We start from the raw sequence: 18,018 nt of genomic DNA, 5'->3' as shown, positions 1-18,018 counted from the left end.
TGTCTGTGGATGTGTATTATCTCGTTGGAAAACTGTCCCAAGGTGCTGTGCCATAAGGGATAGGACGTGCGGATGCAGAATATCTGTGACGTATCGCCGTGTCGTCAAAGTCAGCCGAAGCACTACTAGCGGTGACCTGAACGCGTATCCTAGGGCTCCCCACAGCATGATACCAAGGATTACGCCTGTCTTTCCACAATATGGACAGGATCTGCTCTCTGTCCTCAATGCCGCAGAAATCGCACACGATGTTCATCGGAGGTTGTGGAGAAGCGGGACTCTTCGCTGAACATGATGTAATACCAGTCGTCCTCTGTTCATGCCCCTCGGGCAAGGCACCGCCACAAACGCAGGCGTTCGTGTTCTGGTGTCATTGGCAACCGACGCATGGGGCAGTAGGACCCCAATCCGGCAGACTGAAGTCGTTGAGACACTGTGCGGGAACTCAGAGGAAGTTTTCGAATCTCTAGTACATGTTCGCGGATGGTGGGTGCCGAAGTTATGGGATCCCTCAATGCTTGGCGCACCATACTGTGGCCGTAATTAGGTCACAGCTGACTGTACAGGTGTTGGTGTGTGGCTTGTGTTCGCTTGTCGGCGAGAGGGAGTGTGCGCGACCTTGGCTCGTGGACGAGAACAAGTTTTTTTGACGTGAAGAGGGTGGCTGGTCGACTAACAAAATAAAATAAAAAATGAAGGTTGGCGAGAGAAAAAAAGTTGCTAACGCGTGTCACTTGTAATTGCGAGGAGCGATATGAATGAAATATTTATAATATCTTTGGTGGCGTGACATGCATAATTACGGAATGCTCATGGATTAAATTAAAATAAACTGGATAAATAATAGCACGTTTAGATGATATAAATTAAAACTAAAATTTTTGAACTAATTTACACGACCTTTTGGCTAAAATGGTGATTAAATTATATATTCATACGGTAGAAGAATTCAGTATCTAAACTGACTTTACTTCCGTGAATGAGCACCAGACACGATATTTAAGTCATGTGATAAGAGTACTCACTCTCAGATACTGACGTGTTCCCGAACTATCATCTTCAGTCGCTCAGAATCCTTGCCAGCAAGATTTTCAACGTAGAACATCGTGAATATTGTCGTCAGGAATAGTGGCTTCACTCCTGTGCTCTACACTTCTGATAATTGTCTACAACGTAGAACAGTGCTGTGATCAGACGTTGAATGTGCAGATATTAATCCCTTAAGTACGTGTCATTTCCAAAATACAGTTACGTGTGTGTTTGGAGTTTATTCTAAAGCACTTTGTGTAAGTTTCAGCTTTCTCACGAGTGAACGTGGACGACCTGGACTTGATCATTTCCAGAAGAGGACGGAACTTCGTATTATGGATTACCTGTGCTTCACCATGAAGTTCTAAACCATCGACCACCGTTGGCGGCGTCGGGATGCAGATTCCATCATCCTAGAATGGCTGATTGAGAATCCAGACTTCCAGACGTGAAGATAACTCCTTAAGTTAAGTCGATTACGTCTCATTTATATCTGTTCTATGTAGTTTTGTTCTATTCTTTCTTCTTAGTAATTTATTTTGACACATTTTTATGGTTGTATCTTTCGCTCGGATATGTCGTAAAATTAGCACATGCGATTGCTTAATGACCATGTGGCCATGAATTTGACAGCGAGGGTTCTGATACAGTTATCCATGTGTTATCGAAACCATCTTTGCTTATTGAGTGAATTTCGTTACGAATATGAGTTAATTTATGTTCGATGGATTTAATGAAAGGATATTTTGTCAATATTTTCAATATTTTCCTTGAAATGGAATTTCTACTTGTACCTCGTGTTTGAGATAAAGTGTCATCGGGATATTAAGTCTGAATTCTATGAATATGTGCATTGTTGCATGTGGTAATTAATCATCGAGTCGTCATTGCCGTACACTGTACATGTAAAGTATGTGGAATAATTGCGCATGATATGAATCTTTGTGAAACTGAGTTTTTCACATGTTAATGTTGTAATACTATTAAGCCTGATGTTGGTTAGGAAGTAATGTGAATATGGATTATTCGAGACGAACGCAGTGTAGTCTAATATTAGTGTCTTCAGATGAAGAAAATGAAAGTTCATGTTAATCGATGCACTTCTTAATTCGTGAGAATATCCCAATCTTGCTCAAGTAATTTAATAATTTCAAGTTGAAGGTACAGGTGAATGTTCGCGAAGGCCTTTGGTCTGAATAACAGATCTTCGATGAAATATCTCAATAATATTTGATTCGTGACTAGGCAAGTTCATTCGTTAATGCAATATTTCGCTCTCATGAGGTAACTCGATCTTGTTGGAACGTAATAAATCTGTTAACAGGAGAGTGATATAGTTGATCGACACTCGTCGACATGTAAATATTGTAGATATTTTCTTCTTGATAATCACAGCCTTCTTGATAATTTCAGTAGTTAGCTGTAGATGTAGTAATTTGCTAGTAGTTAGAGAATTATTTTCTATGTGTTTTGTTCTGATAATGTGTGACACTTTGATATTATCGATGGATAGTGGATGGGATTTCCACATGGATGATATTCTCTCCATTTATGAATGTTCGTAAGCTCAGAAGGCGTTTTATTTTGTTCAATTATTGATCAGATGCTTAAAGCTCAGTATTAATTCTCACGAAAAGAGATGTGAGACGACGTGAACAGATATATCCGACGTCTCGGATTAACTTAGAGAAAACAAAGGCAAATTCAACTTTTCATTTTATAACTACAAAATTGTTGATATAACGAATGTAAATTTTATTTTGCTATAACTGTTAACTTATTGAATCTTGGATATATCTTTATTATACTCGTTCTTACAATTACTGCATTTTTTTCAGATTGTTCGAGGAAGGCTTGGCCTAGACCTCATTTTTTGAATAACTATTTTTGATTCAATTTTAAATTAATAATTTAATGACTTTAAAGACGATAAAGAAAATTAACAATGTAAAATACTCTGTTAGAATATTAGGGAAAACAACTGCCGTGTATCATCCCATTTGTTTGCATTTGAGTTTGTTACATCAAGAGCCATATTAAATTACATAAAATAGTGATCATAGTCATAATCACAGACTTCAGGATGGCTAATATTTCATTTAATTCAATAAAAGTGTCATATTTGTTCTATACCTTGAACATGCTTATTCGATGAACCCTATGTTAATCCTGCCACATTCATTTATTTTTATAAGCCTACAGCCATCGAACTGAGCACCCCTGGGGTGTCTCGTGTTCGCTGACTACGTCGGGGACAATACGACGGTCCTCTCTCGGGGTGGTGTTTCTTGGTCGACCCGAATCTGCACCGCGTTACTGGGTAACCTTTAAGTCTAGCCACTGTGACATCTAAATGGCCCACATGCCTGGCTATTGCACGATACGACCAACCAGCCTCATGCAGTCCCACAATGTGGCCTCTGTCAAATGCTGTCAATTGGTGGATAGGCTGTCTAACGCGTCTGGGAAGCATCGCGGGTGCTTCGTACTGTACGTAGCGCTCTCTGCACGTCTTGATTAACCCTCTCCAGCCCAAATGTATTTGACACATGAAAAAGAAAATTCTTGAAAATCTCCTGTAAATAGGCATGAATAAATTTTCTATGCAAAAATCCATGCAATTTTAAGAAAAATAACAAAAATGGAACAGTGCTTCCAAGTGGAATATGAATAGTTACTTCGGAAACTCGCAGAAATCATAAACGTTAGTGATTCCAATTGGAATCATAGGCCTGGAGAGGGTTAACTGTCTGACTCACAGCAGGGGACTGGTAACAACTTATCAACAACAGGACGGTGACATCACGAACGCACTCTGGTGAGCATTCTACACTTTACAGATCCTTGTAAATCTAATAATTTACTCACATATCGATGGTATGCATGTATACCGAAATGGGTTAATATTGGACAGCTCCTTCTGGGTGCGTAACTTTTTGTTATCAGGCAGTGTATATAAAGCAGAATGTCTATCCGTCCGTCTGTCTGTACAAATCCATACCGTTCCACCAATCTGAACCAAATTTTGTATACGTATGTTTTAGGACCCTGAGGGTAACCGCATTTACAAAAAATTTTGACAGCCCTCTCCATTTCCTAGATTTAAGCCCTTTGGCAAATTAACATAGGCCAATATAGACGGAATATCGAATTTGTCGCGCAAGGACAAGACAAAGCTCATTTTATGCCTCACGACGCGAAGAGCAAAACTTACGTTTTAAGACCCTTAAACCAACCGTTATGGAGATATCGCCATTGCACTACCCCGCTCTAGGAAACGGACGAAGAAATGACCAGCCGTAACCATGGCAACGTCAGCTCAAGGATTCTACAGTAGATGATGATGATGATGATGATGCTTGTTGTTTAAACGGGCCTAACATCGAGGTCATCGGCCCCTAATGGTACGAAATGAAATGACAACAAAAGGTTAAATATCATCCACAGACCAAAATAAAAATGTCATGAAGAATGAATGGATGGACATGAACCCAAAAAAACAAAAAACAAACAAATAAAAAAACAGTGGATGCGACTCAATAAAAGATCATAAATAATAGTATTACTGACCAAGGGACCACTTAAAAACACAATCCTGAATCGTGGATGCTTGATGTCTAAAGGGGTCCAAAATTCAGGTCAAGGCCCCTCAGAGTGGTACTTATCGCTAGTAAAGTAGAACCATGGTATTTGTCATGTAGGGGTACTAATCAAAAGTAGCGAAGATGGTACTACTCACAAGTATTGTACGTCGTACAGGTAACGCAAACCTATGGTGTTTCTCACACAATGGCACCACTCATAGCCAACACAAACCGATGAGGTTCCTCACCTAGGTGTACTAACCACAGGGACCCGAGGGACCCGTACTATCCCGTGGTGTTCCTCACACAGTGGGTACTAATCACAGGCAACGCAGACCCACGATGTCGCTCATATAGTGGTACAACTCACAGGCAACGCCCAGACCCGCGGTGTTGCTCACATGGGTACGACTCACGGGTACTGGAAACACACCGGAGAACCTACTCACTGCTTATACTAATCACAAACCTATTTCGTACCTAATATGGTGGTACTACTCGCAAGTAAAGGCGACCCATGGTGTCCCCGCGTGATGGTACTAATCAAAAGTAGTTTCATGGTTCTAAGACAAACATCCCTTGGTCGCCCCTTTTAGTCGTCTCTCACGACAGGCAGGAGATACCGTGGGTATATTTTTCGTCTGCGTCCCCCACCTACAGGGCGTAGAGAGAGAGAAACAGAAGAAGAAAGAAGGGATCCGTCACTTCGAAAAATGAAGTAACGGACGAAGGCAAAGGCCACGAAGGGCGTGAAAATGAAAGACTCCCTAGGCCTCGAATGCTCTAATACCGTCGGGTTCGGAAAAGAACAAGAGTTGACGAAGGGAGTTCGGACAGGACAGACGAAAGTTAGGAGCCTGGTACAAGTAAGTGGAAGCAATGCCAAGACGCAGCTAAGGGCCCCGTGGTCGCCAATCCACACTCCCAAGTTGAGAGCCCCTTGGGCCCCTTTTAGTCGCCTCTTACGACAGGCAGGGGATACCGCGGGTGTATTCTACATGTGCGTCCCCCACCCGCAAGGGGTAGTGTGTTTGGTCCGCGAGAGGTATTTTATTTCCCTCTAGTCCGCCGGCAAGCCGGTTAGGAACCCCCCCCCCCCATCCGCCACCTGGGACGCGCCACTTGGGAGTATCACCTCCTTGCTACGCCAGCGTAGTAGGTTCGTGGATTCTACAGTAGAATACAGGCCTGCGTTTCGAAGTAGGCACGTGCGTAAATGTGGGCTAGAGCAAGGAGGTATTCTGCTACACATATGACTGTGTAAGAAAAGCACTGTGGGAGCAGCATATAAAGATAATCGAAAGTATTGTCGAATCCATAGGTTTTGGGATCGCTGAGATGAACAGTGACACTTCGCATGTCCAAGTTCAGCTCCCATTGGCATGGGGGTTGAAAAGGTGTTGAAAAATGTCCAAAATGGCCCAGATTGTGAATTTATGTTTGTGCACATTTCTGGGGGGTTGAGGAGGGGGGGTGCAAAGGTGGTGAAGTATCAGTCAACATCACAATTACGAAATCTACAAAAATTTGCTTCGCACATAATTAACAGGTAATAAAATACCTGAAAGTAAACGTTCAATAGAGTGCCTGGGTAGCGCCGGGTAGCGGGTAGTATAGCTAGTGCATTATAAAATGTAAAAAGTTCTTTAAAAATTCTTCAAAAATAATAGGTTAGAGACAAACTTACAAATTGCATAATATAGCCTTTCATTAGGAGGCTGTCCGACTCGTTGTCTGAATGGTTAGCGTACTGGCCTTCGGTTCAGAGGGTCCCGGGTTCGATTCCCGGCCGGATCGGGGATTTTAACCTACATTGGTTAATTCCAATGGCTCAGTGGCTGGGTGTTTGTGCTGAGCCCAACATCCCAGCAACTTACACCCCACACATAACACTATACTCCACCACAATAACACGCAGTTACATACACATGGCAGATGCCCCTCACCCTCATCGAAGGGTCTGTACTCGGCTAGAAATAGCCACACGACATTATTATTATTATTAGGAGGCTGCTCGACTGCAAAGAAAATATAATACAGTGAATAAGGATTGAAAAATAAATATTTTGTAAAGAAATAGAAATAATAAAAGACGATTTGTGAAAATAAGATCTATAAAAACACTTCAAAAGATATACGACACATTACATAATATAGGCCCTTCATTAGGATGCTGCTCGACGACAAAGAATACACAATACAATGAACAATGATTGAAAACAATGTTTTGAAAATAAATCGAAGCACTAAAAAAAAGGTTTGTGAATATATTATGTTCTTTAAAACATTTCAAAAAGTTATGCGACAATTTTAGGGATTAATTTCTGCAAAATATGATTTGGGAGTAAAGACTGGAAAGAACAAAAATAGGATTACTTAAATATACATTATTTTAATTCACCTTGGTTTGAGTTGCACTGAACTACAAACGTCAGTTTCCAGTTCTGAAAATTGAAGGACCTGCGTTTATTTACCAAGAAGATTTTATACTTCGAAAAGCTGCGTTGTACATCAGATTTTGTATAACTACTAGCTAAGGTTTTCAGACGTAATTTCATAAAATATAATATGGTAATATGACAAAAGGGACAACATTTCCTAAGGAGACAAAATTCTCCAAAATACGACCGAATAATTCTCCAAAATCAAATAAAATGCTGTTAAAATTCAAATAATGCAAAATAAAAAGGATATATTTCTAATCAAGGTGGCATGAATTGAATTTGTTTGTACTAGAGCATTAACCCTGAACAGTCAATAAAAAGGATGACATGTCATCAACATCCGGGCGCTAGAAATGATTTTTTGCGCGACAAACGAAGTGGTATTCGTTGTATCTATTGAAGTGGTGTCATTAGAGTTTTGAGAGATGTCAGCGTGTATATATTTTTCTCGCTTCATACGTATTTAATGGGTCATTGATTCTCTCAGGTTTTCGACGACGATGGGATGGCGTATGTTATGACTGGGATGTAGTAGTGGTAATGGTGGTGGTAGTACAACCATCCTCTTACAACAGCAATCAGAAACAAAATCTGCGAACAAACATGATGATTATGTTTGTTGTTTAAAGGGCCTAACAGCTAGGTCAGTGTCCCTTAATGGTACGAGATGAACGAAGCGAAAATTAAAACTTCAAAATGTATTCACTGACTAGAATCTTAAACAAATTTTTATGAAAAATGTTCGTAAAATAAAACAATCAGTGGATCCAATTCACAATGGCATAATTACTGGGATGATACTCATATCTGAAGGGGTCCAAAATCCAGGTCACCGCCTCCTCATAATGGTACTAATCACTGGTAAATTACTGTAGAACTATGGTGTTACTCCTATAGAGGTACTAACCACAAGTATCGGAGACTCATGGTGTTTCATGCATGGTGGTACCAATCACAGGTAATATAGACCCATGGTATGTCACACACAACGGCACCACTCAAAGGTAACACAAACACATGATGTCTCGCACATAAGGGTACTACTCACAAGCAACGCAGACCCACTGTGCTCCTCACATAGCGGGAGGAATCACGGACGCCGGTACTCCAGTGGTGTTCCTTACATAGTGGCAATAATCGCAAACAACGTATACTTGTGGTGTTGCTCAAATAGTGGTACTACTCATAGGCAATGTAAACCAACGGTATATCACACATTATGGCAAAGCCCACAGGAAACACAAAACCCATGGTGTTCCTCAAATAATGGTACTACTAGTCTCAGGCAACGCAGACCCACGGTTTTACTCACACAGAGGTACTAATCGCGGGCGCCAGCCAATTCCGTGGTGTTTCTCACTTAGTGGCAGTAATCACAGGCAACGTAAACCCATGGTGTTTCTCATAAAGTGGTACTATTCCTAGGTAACGCAAATTCATTTTGAACGCAGTGGAAGCGACCGGTGGAATACACATGATGACAATTATCACAAACAACGCCCAGATCCATAGTGTTCCTCACATAATGGTAGTGCTCTTATGTAACGTAGACTCATGGTGTCTCGCACATAGTGATACTAATCACAAGTATTCCCATGGTTCTAATTTCACCATTACTGGGTCGCCCCTTTTAGTCGCTTCTTACAACAGGCATGGGATATCGTGGGTGTATTCATCGTTTACGTCCCCCCATTCACAGGGTGTCAGGTTTCTGACGACGTTGGGATGACATAGTATAATGACTGGAAAGTAGTGGTGGTGGTGGTGGTGGTGGTGATGGTACAACCATCCTCCTTCAACAGTAATCAGAGACAAAAAACATCGAAGAATTACGATATCGAGAAGAGAAATGGAAGGGTGTGAAAATGAAGGGCTCCTAAGCGTCTAAAAGACCTAATACTCTCACGAACAGAAGGAAACAGGAGTTGATCAAGGGAGGCCAATAGGAAAGATAGAATGGAGGACCCTGAGACAAGTAATTGAAATAACAAGAAACTACGGAAAACCCACGTTCAGAGACACTTCTGATTCCAGGTTTCAATACCTTTGTTCCTACTGAGGACGAAGGCAGTGAAAGAAATGATCAAGGGGCATTTGAGATTCATGACGAAATGGCTGTAGAATTTGAGGGATCTCCTTGTGATATTAAGCAGTTAATAAGCCCACACTTTGGGCATCAAACGAAATTGTTCTGAGTAAGTCCCAAAATGCAAGAGCTATAAGCACATATTCTTGCCTGATTAGGACGTAATAAGGTTTGCATACCATATATGTAAAATTTTGTCATTTCCCTCCACCCAACATGTAAAATTTACTTTTAAGAAAAGTATATTTATATCTAACTGTATTTTATATAAGTGTCATGCTGGCAATAAATGACTTTATTTCCTCGCATTTCAAAACTGTTACATATGTGGTAAAAATGTTGAAAATATTTAAAAAAAATACATTAAGACAAATCAATTTGCAGCTTGCAGAGAAAATCTAACTTCAGATCTGAGATCAGCACACCTAAATTAAGTAATGACATGGGTTTATATAAATGTAACAGAAACTTTGTTCCCCAATGTAAATTGTATAGTTTGACACATTTCATATGGTCGTAAAAAAAGAAAAACGGGTGTGTGGCGGCTTCTAAAATCATTCTTCAGTTTTTCCCAGTTACGGTATTTCTAGGGTTTCAGGAGTCATCCAGCCTCAATGTGAATTTTGGTCGGAGATTTAAGGCCAGATTGCGTTCTGATGGGTCGTGAGTTTTCAGATGAGAATATTAACCCGGAATCGACCGGTATTCAAACCTTAGCCTTCCGGGTGGGAAGCCAGCAGCTAATCACGCCAACCACTGCACATACGGTTGCCGTCAAGATGGGCATCCGGTCGTAGAACAGGGCCTAATCCACATGTGCTACACAGTTCTCACCCACGACCTCACAAGCTGTGGGGAAAGCGGTAGAAGGAGAAGAAATGTAGTATATAGACAATTATAAACCAGTGTATATTGGGATTATTTGAAAGCACTTCCCGCTCCCTGTCCTACAACAGCGTAAACATCCAGCTTCAAAATTCATAACATCTATATACACTCAACTCTCGATTAACCGGGATAATGTAGGGTTAAGGCTTCCCAGTTAAGTAAAATCGCGGTTAACCGACAAAAATTTAAAAATATAACAGCCGTACTGAAAGTACAGTTAAAATTATAATAAGTGATATTACTGTATTGTTTTTAATGGCATTCCCAATAAGTATCAGTAGAAGTAGCACTTAGCACAATTAATAAATGGAAAAATAAACAGAACTTTTCGTTGAAACAAATAAGGCAAAACAAAATATTCAGACTACCTAACTTTACTGTTTCTGAACATAATCAGTCATGGTTTTCTGTTTTTGACCCGAAAAACACTTTTTGTTTATTTTGCTTGTCATGTTTCTCAAAACAAGTTCCGTTGATGAGAGCATCATGCTGGCAATATTATCCTAACTCTCGTGCATTTTTAGTGTTTTTGACATCGCGGTTAAGCCGCAACGCGGTTGACCCGATTACGGTAAATCGAGAATTGAGTGTCCCTAATTCTGTCTGACATTCACAGCGATATCAAGAAAACGAGAAGGTTTCAGTTATAGATCATTGTGTCTTATTTACATGAAAAATACAGTGAACCTCTCATACTACGACTTATGTACTTTTCTTTTAAAGAAAAATACGTTTCTACCAGCGAAGCCGTTGTCGCATATTCGTCACTATGACTTTAGATACACAGATATATCTATCGGCATGATGTCGAACTGTCCTACACCCTGGCTTCTTTTGCCCTCCACAGTTATATTGGAGACTTAAGCTGGTTATGGATCGCAAGAACAATGCAATGAAGGCCATCATACTTGAACTGATCAGTGAAAATTACTATCTTCCAGTGAAATGAATGAATCATTCTTATTTTTTTCCACTATCGATAAACACAAAATAGAACAATCCACATAGTGGCCGTGGTTAGAGGGTTCAAATCCCCTTCGTTGAAAATATTATTACCATCAGAATGTTGGTCAACAGGAAAGAAGAGGTGGTGGTGTTATGGAATATCTGATCACTAGAATGCGTGCCAAAAGCCTGGATTAAATTCAAAACCTCTCCATAGTGCTCATATGGAATAAGGGCCTATGGCGCTATTCATGGTGATTCGGTTTGGACAGTTTTGTGTAGCTTTCTCAAGAGTACGCAGATCCATAAGCATCAAAGTACAACTCCGAGCTATAACTGCACTCAATATGGTTTGTAAGAAAATACTACAATACTTGTTTTGATTTCATTCGAATGCGGCATAAAACCTGGGGAGTAAAATTTGTATTCTTTCTTTATTTATCTGTTTACCCTCCAGGGTTTGTTTCTTCCTCGGACTCAGCGAAGGATCCCACTTCTACCGCCTCAAGGGCAGTGTACTGAGCGTGATAGTGGGGAGGAGGACCAGTACCTCGCCAAGCGGCATCACCTGCTATGCTGAACAGGGGCCTTGTGGAGGGATGGGAAGATTGGAGGGGATAGACAAGGAAGAGGGAAGGAAGCGGCCGTGGCCGTAAGTTAGGTACCATCCCGGCATTCGCCTGGAGGAGAAGTGGCAAAGCACTGGAAACCACTTCGACGATGGCTGAGGTGAGAATCGAACTCAGTAGACCTCCCGAGGCGTAGTGTACCCCATACCTGCCCTCGTAACACTTTTCAAATTTCGTATCAGAGCTGAGAAACGAGCCCGGACCTCTGAGGGTGGCAGCTAATCATACTAACCACTACACTACTGAGGCGGACGTCTTTTATTCATATCATATCATTCATTCATTCATTCATTCATTATCATTATAGACTGGTATGCCTTTCAGCGTTCAGTCTGCAAGCCTCTGATAATTTACTAAATGACACCACAATCCTCGATTTGCAACTAGTGTTGTGGCCTCATTTAGTTCTATACCTCTTATCTTTAAATCTTTAGAAACAGAGTCTAACCACCGTCGTCTTGGTCTCCCTCTACTTCTCTTACCCTCCATAGTAGAGTCCATTATTCTCCTAGGTAACCTATCCTCCTCCATTCGCTTCACATGACCCCACCACCGAAGCCGGTTTATGCGTACAGCTTCATCCATCGAATTCATTCCTAAATTAGCCTTTATCTCCTGATTACGAGTACCCACCCGCCATTGCTCCCACCTGTTTGTACCAGCAATTCGTAAAATTTAAGAAACGAGATGTCCACTTCCGGATGGCCCTTAGGTTCACTCAGCCTACACCAAAAATGAGTACCAGATTAATTCCTTGGGGCAAAGGCGGCCGGGCATATAGCTAAACACTCTACCCCATCACGTGCCGAGGTTAACAGTGGTGGAAGCCTTTACCTTCCACTCCTCCAAGGGCCTTCATGGCCTGTACGGAGGTGTCTTTGCTTTGTAGTTTACTTATAGTTTACAATTACTTCTTATATAGTAATTTCGACTGACGAAGAGAGGCTTATGTATTAGTAGCTGTATAATTATACCTTTGGTGGGTGTGCTACAAGCCACAGAACCACATACAGCTTTAGAAAGTGCATGCTGGCAAAATGTGTATCGTATTCATACGCGATTCTACAGTATTTACATTACACATATGTCCTCTTGCATTCATTGCATGAATGATCAAATTACCAATGCTCATATCATTATCGAATTGCGATGTATATTTACCATGCCATACAATAGATGTCATCGCAGTATCTGCTGCTTCACGTCCAATATTTGCCTCATAGATTAACATATCCCTGTCCAACGTCACATATCAAAGTACAGGCAGGGTGCATTATTAAGGTCACAATTACATAGCTTATTCTAGGTACACACTCTAATGCTGCCCAGGTAATACAATGCGAGAGTGTGACAGCAGGTCATGGAACACTGTTCCTCTTGCTGTAGCCGACCATAACGACTGAGATATTGCTGCTCATGATTCTAGACTGATTGTCTATCACAGTTTATGATGATGATGACGATTATCATTGAACCGTTTTGATAAGTATGGACAAGGTGTTAGAGATTACAAATTGCCGATATGGTAGTCATGTGTCCACCTTGGAATGGAGTAGTGATATTCCAATATTATGATTACATTTTTGTCAGAATATCTGAGTATCGGTACATTTGGAAAACATACGTCCTTATATTTACTGAACTCTGCAGCGGTGATGACATTGAACTTTTCATATCTCTTGTTTTACGTCGCACCGACACAGATAAAACTGATTTAGAAGGGGTGGATATCTGACGCGATGTTTACTCTTTCCGGTGCAGTTTTTCATGCTGATTTCAAATCTGGAAACCGTTTCGCTTATCACGTTGGGTTTTGAAGATTTTGACTATGTTTTATTTTGTACTGAACAGCGTTCATCGAGAATTGTTTTCAGCGTTTTTCGTAATTTTTCGTATAAAGCCGAACATTTTTTCTTTTTATTTTCTTTTTATAGTCAGTTACATTGAACATTATGGCGTCCAGAGGCCGCATAAGTTCACCAGATCTACTCTGCTACGTAGGCGGCTATGTAACGGACAAATCCAATAAGTGCCATGCGGTGCATTTGCAGTAATCTTAGCAAAAGCCATGTTCATTAGTACTGCACGAAGCAATCTGTGCTCTAGTGAAACTTCTGTCTATGAGCTGTTTTCCTTGACACAATGTTAAACATACGTACATGATGACGATGATAATGCTTGTGGCTTAAAGGGCCTAACATCTAGGTCATCGGCCCCTAATTGTACGAAATGTAATGACAATTGAAAAGTCCAAAATCATCCACTGACCAGAATTCAAAACGTGATGACGAAGAATGAATGGATGGATATGATTTTCTTTAAATCGGTGGATCCGACCCGCAATGCCCTACATTCCCAGAAAGTAGCGTTAAACAATAGTATTACTGACCAAGGGACTGCTTCTAAAGCACAATCCTGAATCGATGATGCTTGTAGTCTAAAGTGGCCCAAAATCCAGGTCATCGGCCCCTCATAACGGTACTTATCGCTAGTAAAGTAGAACAATGTCCGTCTCTGTAGTGTAGTGGTTAGTGTGATTAACTGCCACCCCCGGAGGCCCGGGTTCGATTCCCAGCTCTGCCACGACATTTGAAAAGTGGTACGAGGGATGTAACGGGGTCTACTCAGGCTCGGGAGGTCAACTGAGTAGCAGGGGGTTCGATTCCCTCCTCAGCCATCCTCGAAGTGGTTTTCCGTGGTTATCCACTTCTCCTCCAAGCAAATGTCGGGATGGTAGCCTACCTAACTTAGGGAGAGAAGCAGAGGAAGAAGAAGAAATAAGGCCGTGAAACTCCTCCCAAGCAAAGCAGTATTTTACTAGCAGTCCAGGTAGAAAATTCGCTATTTGTAAAATTTACAAATCAAATCTATTGTACAGGTGGAGGAATGTCAAATTTATGGAAACACATAAAATGGGTTCATAGTAAGGACATGGTACAAGATACAGTTGCACATCGTGAAAGTAATTCCATCCCTACGTATGGAAGAGGCAGTGCAAAAAAAATATTAGTTGCATAGGAGTTTGGCTACTTTTGTAAACGAAGACTTGCAGCCACTGAGGGTTGTAGAGGATGGAGCCAGACCTGTAGCTTAGATCCTCTCCAACAGAACAAAGATGAGCTAGGCCAACATAGCTCAATTGGCAGAGCTAATAACGCAAAATCGGGAGGTTGTGGGTTCTGGTTCCACTGGTGTACGGTTTGCCATTTTTGTTCTTTTCGACAAGTGCAAAATGTACCAAACACGACCTAATAGGTCGAAAGTCTATTTCGATTACAATGCGGTCGTAAAAATTCAATATTCATTGACTCTTATGTGAACTTGCTCCTGCTTACCTTAGCGTAGCTGCTACGTCTGTGCCCGCAGAGAACGTGTTTTCATCTGCTGAACAAATTCTTTCAGACCGTAGATCGTCACTTTCTGAAAAATGAGCTGAAACTCAGATATTTCTGAATAGAAATTCCTCGTGTGTAGCAACTGTTCCATGCAATACAGAACACTAACGGTACTTCCCATACTGTCCGTGTACAACGTGTTGTGTTTGATTGTTATGCTTGTCACAAGATGAAGAGTTGAGTTCATTTGTGTACTTTACTTGTTTCTTTTACTGATGTTATCTTAACAGATTAATCGTTTAACTCCTTACCACATAGTTAACAATGAAATGTTTGACATTATATGAGTTTAGGTACATTTCAAAGAACTAGATTTCGTTTCGTCAATTATCACGTTATGGAATACGATACGTTTATCCATATGCATTAATATTTATTTATTTATTCATTTCTATGTTTATTTCTTTATAGATGTCTACTTGATATGCCTCATATTAAGCACAGATTTGTAAGTACACAGCTGTTGTGTTATGTTTTAACTTTACATTACATTATAAAAATTGTGCAAATAATGTAAGATGTGCACACAGGAGGGATGTTCTTGACAGTATACACCATGTTTTGAGGTTCTGTCACGATATTTCCCGATTAGTGATATCCGAAACATAGGTCTTCAGGTGAACCAGGAGAAGACGACGTATATGATCATATCTCGGTCTACGGAAATAACAGGAGAACCCATAATACAACTGAATGGGAAAAACTATGAAAAATGTAGGAATTTCAGGTATCTCGGATCACTGGTTACTTCAGACAATGATATAAGAGAGGAGATAAAAGTAAGTATAGCAGCAGGCAACCGAAGCTATTTTTCATTAGTCAGGGTTTTTAGAACAAGAACACTTAGTAGGAATTTGAAGATTAAAGTGTATAGAATCGTAGTTAAACCAGTGGTGACTTATGGATCAGAGACATGGTCTCTTGCTGGCACAGATGAAGAACTCCTCCGGAGATGGGAACGAAAGATATTAAGGAAAATATATGGATCCGTATATGATAATGGGGTATGGAGGATAAGGAGGAATGGGGAAATATAGATATTATATGGGGAACCAGATATTATGACGGATATCAAGGGTAGTAGACTGAGATGTCAAGGACATGTGGAACGGATGCCTGGAGAGAGAGCAGTTAGGAAAGTATATCTGGGTAAACCAGACGGGAGACGACTGAAAGGAAGACCAAGAAAGAGATGGCTGGATGATGTGGAGGAAGACCTCAGGAAAATGGGTGTAAGAAGATGGAGAAGCAAGGCGACCGACCGAGAGGAGTGGGCTGCGATAGTTCGAGAGACCAAGGCCCTCCACGGGCTGTAGCGTCCAGGGGTAGGTAAGTGATAGGGAAGAAATTTTCAACCTCAGGGAGGAACGTCGGATAGGAAGACAAGTGACAAACTGGCTGTGATGACTGAGGAACATACCAACAACAGAGCACATCCAGAAACTATTATACTTATCCTATGGAAAAGTAACAGGCGTGGGCGAATAGCTAGGAAAGAAATATTTGTTACTAAGATTAATAGGAAGAAAAGGTTGAGCTTCCTTGAAGAGCATATAGAAAAAGATTTTGACTGCTGGAAGACTATTATTTTTGCAGATGAAAGCAAATCCAATCTATTTTGTAAGAGCAAGATGCGATCGGAATAGCAAAAAAGTTTTGGTTTGTAGGAAAGAGTTTTACATCTACATTACAAGTATGCGCACAATATTTGCCATTGGCAATTACAGTGCACTTTACCATCAGGCGCATGCTCAGTCACCGAGTTCAAAAGATGGGTTGTTGGTAGCTATTGGCAAAAGGTTATGAGGATGGACAAGCCCACAGAGTATAAAGGGCCGGAAACAGAGTTGCTTATCACAGTAGGAGCATTTCATGTATGCCTGCATTAAAAAGTCTTCCATGTCACACTGCTTTTGAACATTAAAAATACGTTTGGGCGGTGTTTTAAACCTCTCTGGTCTGAAGTCATCATATCCAGCTACAGTCCAGGAGTACCGAACAAAGTCAGCGAATATTGGAGAACAGAACTGATTGTGTAGAATACACATCAACAATGTAATTAAATCCCTCGGTGATGGTGTGAACTGATAGTCGTAACTGATACTGTGATCTTCAATCCGCTTCAGAAGAATAGCACACCAAGTGTCTTAATGTAAGATGTGCACCCAGGAGGGATGTTCTTGAAAATATACACCATATTTTGAGGTCGGATAGCATCGATCTGTCGCGATATGTTCCGAGCGATTCAACCAGAAGAAGTGACTCCTTCGCCGCATATGGCAAATTGACATCTTGAAAGAATTGCGTCAGGATTTATTTCGTGATTAAGCCGAAATTCGAGGCAACTTGAATCAGATTTTGCTGTTTCATCATGTGTTGTGCATTACTCGCATTTCAAAATGACCTATAGCTTCCTGGTATATAGCCAGCATCTTTGGAAACACGTATCCACTTACCGACGAAACGGGCTGGATGGTTTAAGAATGAGTTATTGCATGAACACTCCCCACCGAACTTCTTACTGACTTCTCTCCCTGAAATACAGAGTTCGCGATAAGTGAAATTCTTTCCGTATACCACTATTATCGGTATTATAAATCTGTATACGTCCCATGGGGTTCATTAAGGACATTACCTCATTGTGAAACTCGTCACATCTTTCATTCGCGTCACCCTCCATATTCCAGGTTTTGCCCATGAACCAAGATGGTGTCTCTGTTTAAACCTTGCGAACTATCCATTGATAGGTCCAGTGAATCGACTAAGTCCTATATTTCAGGAATTTCTCAAACCCCAAGCTCGAATAATAACCCTGTCGTGAACATTAGCGTCTTGAAAAATTCTTACAAACCTGAATATTTCTGCTACATAATCGTCAAGCACGTGAAGTTTTGAGCGCTGGCCTTCCTCCCCTTTCTCCACCAGGTGTCTTAAATATCGTAGATTACGCATGTCTTGCACCATACAATATCGTTTCTGTACTGTATTGAAGCATAATCTTTTAGTTTTCCCAGACTC

The sequence above is a fragment of the Anabrus simplex genome, chromosome 4 (genome assembly GCF_040414725.1).
Source record: "Anabrus simplex isolate iqAnaSimp1 chromosome 4, ASM4041472v1, whole genome shotgun sequence".
Lineage (NCBI taxonomy): Eukaryota > Metazoa > Arthropoda > Insecta > Orthoptera > Tettigoniidae > Anabrus > Anabrus simplex.
Note: the sequence above shows the minus strand (reverse complement) of the source record.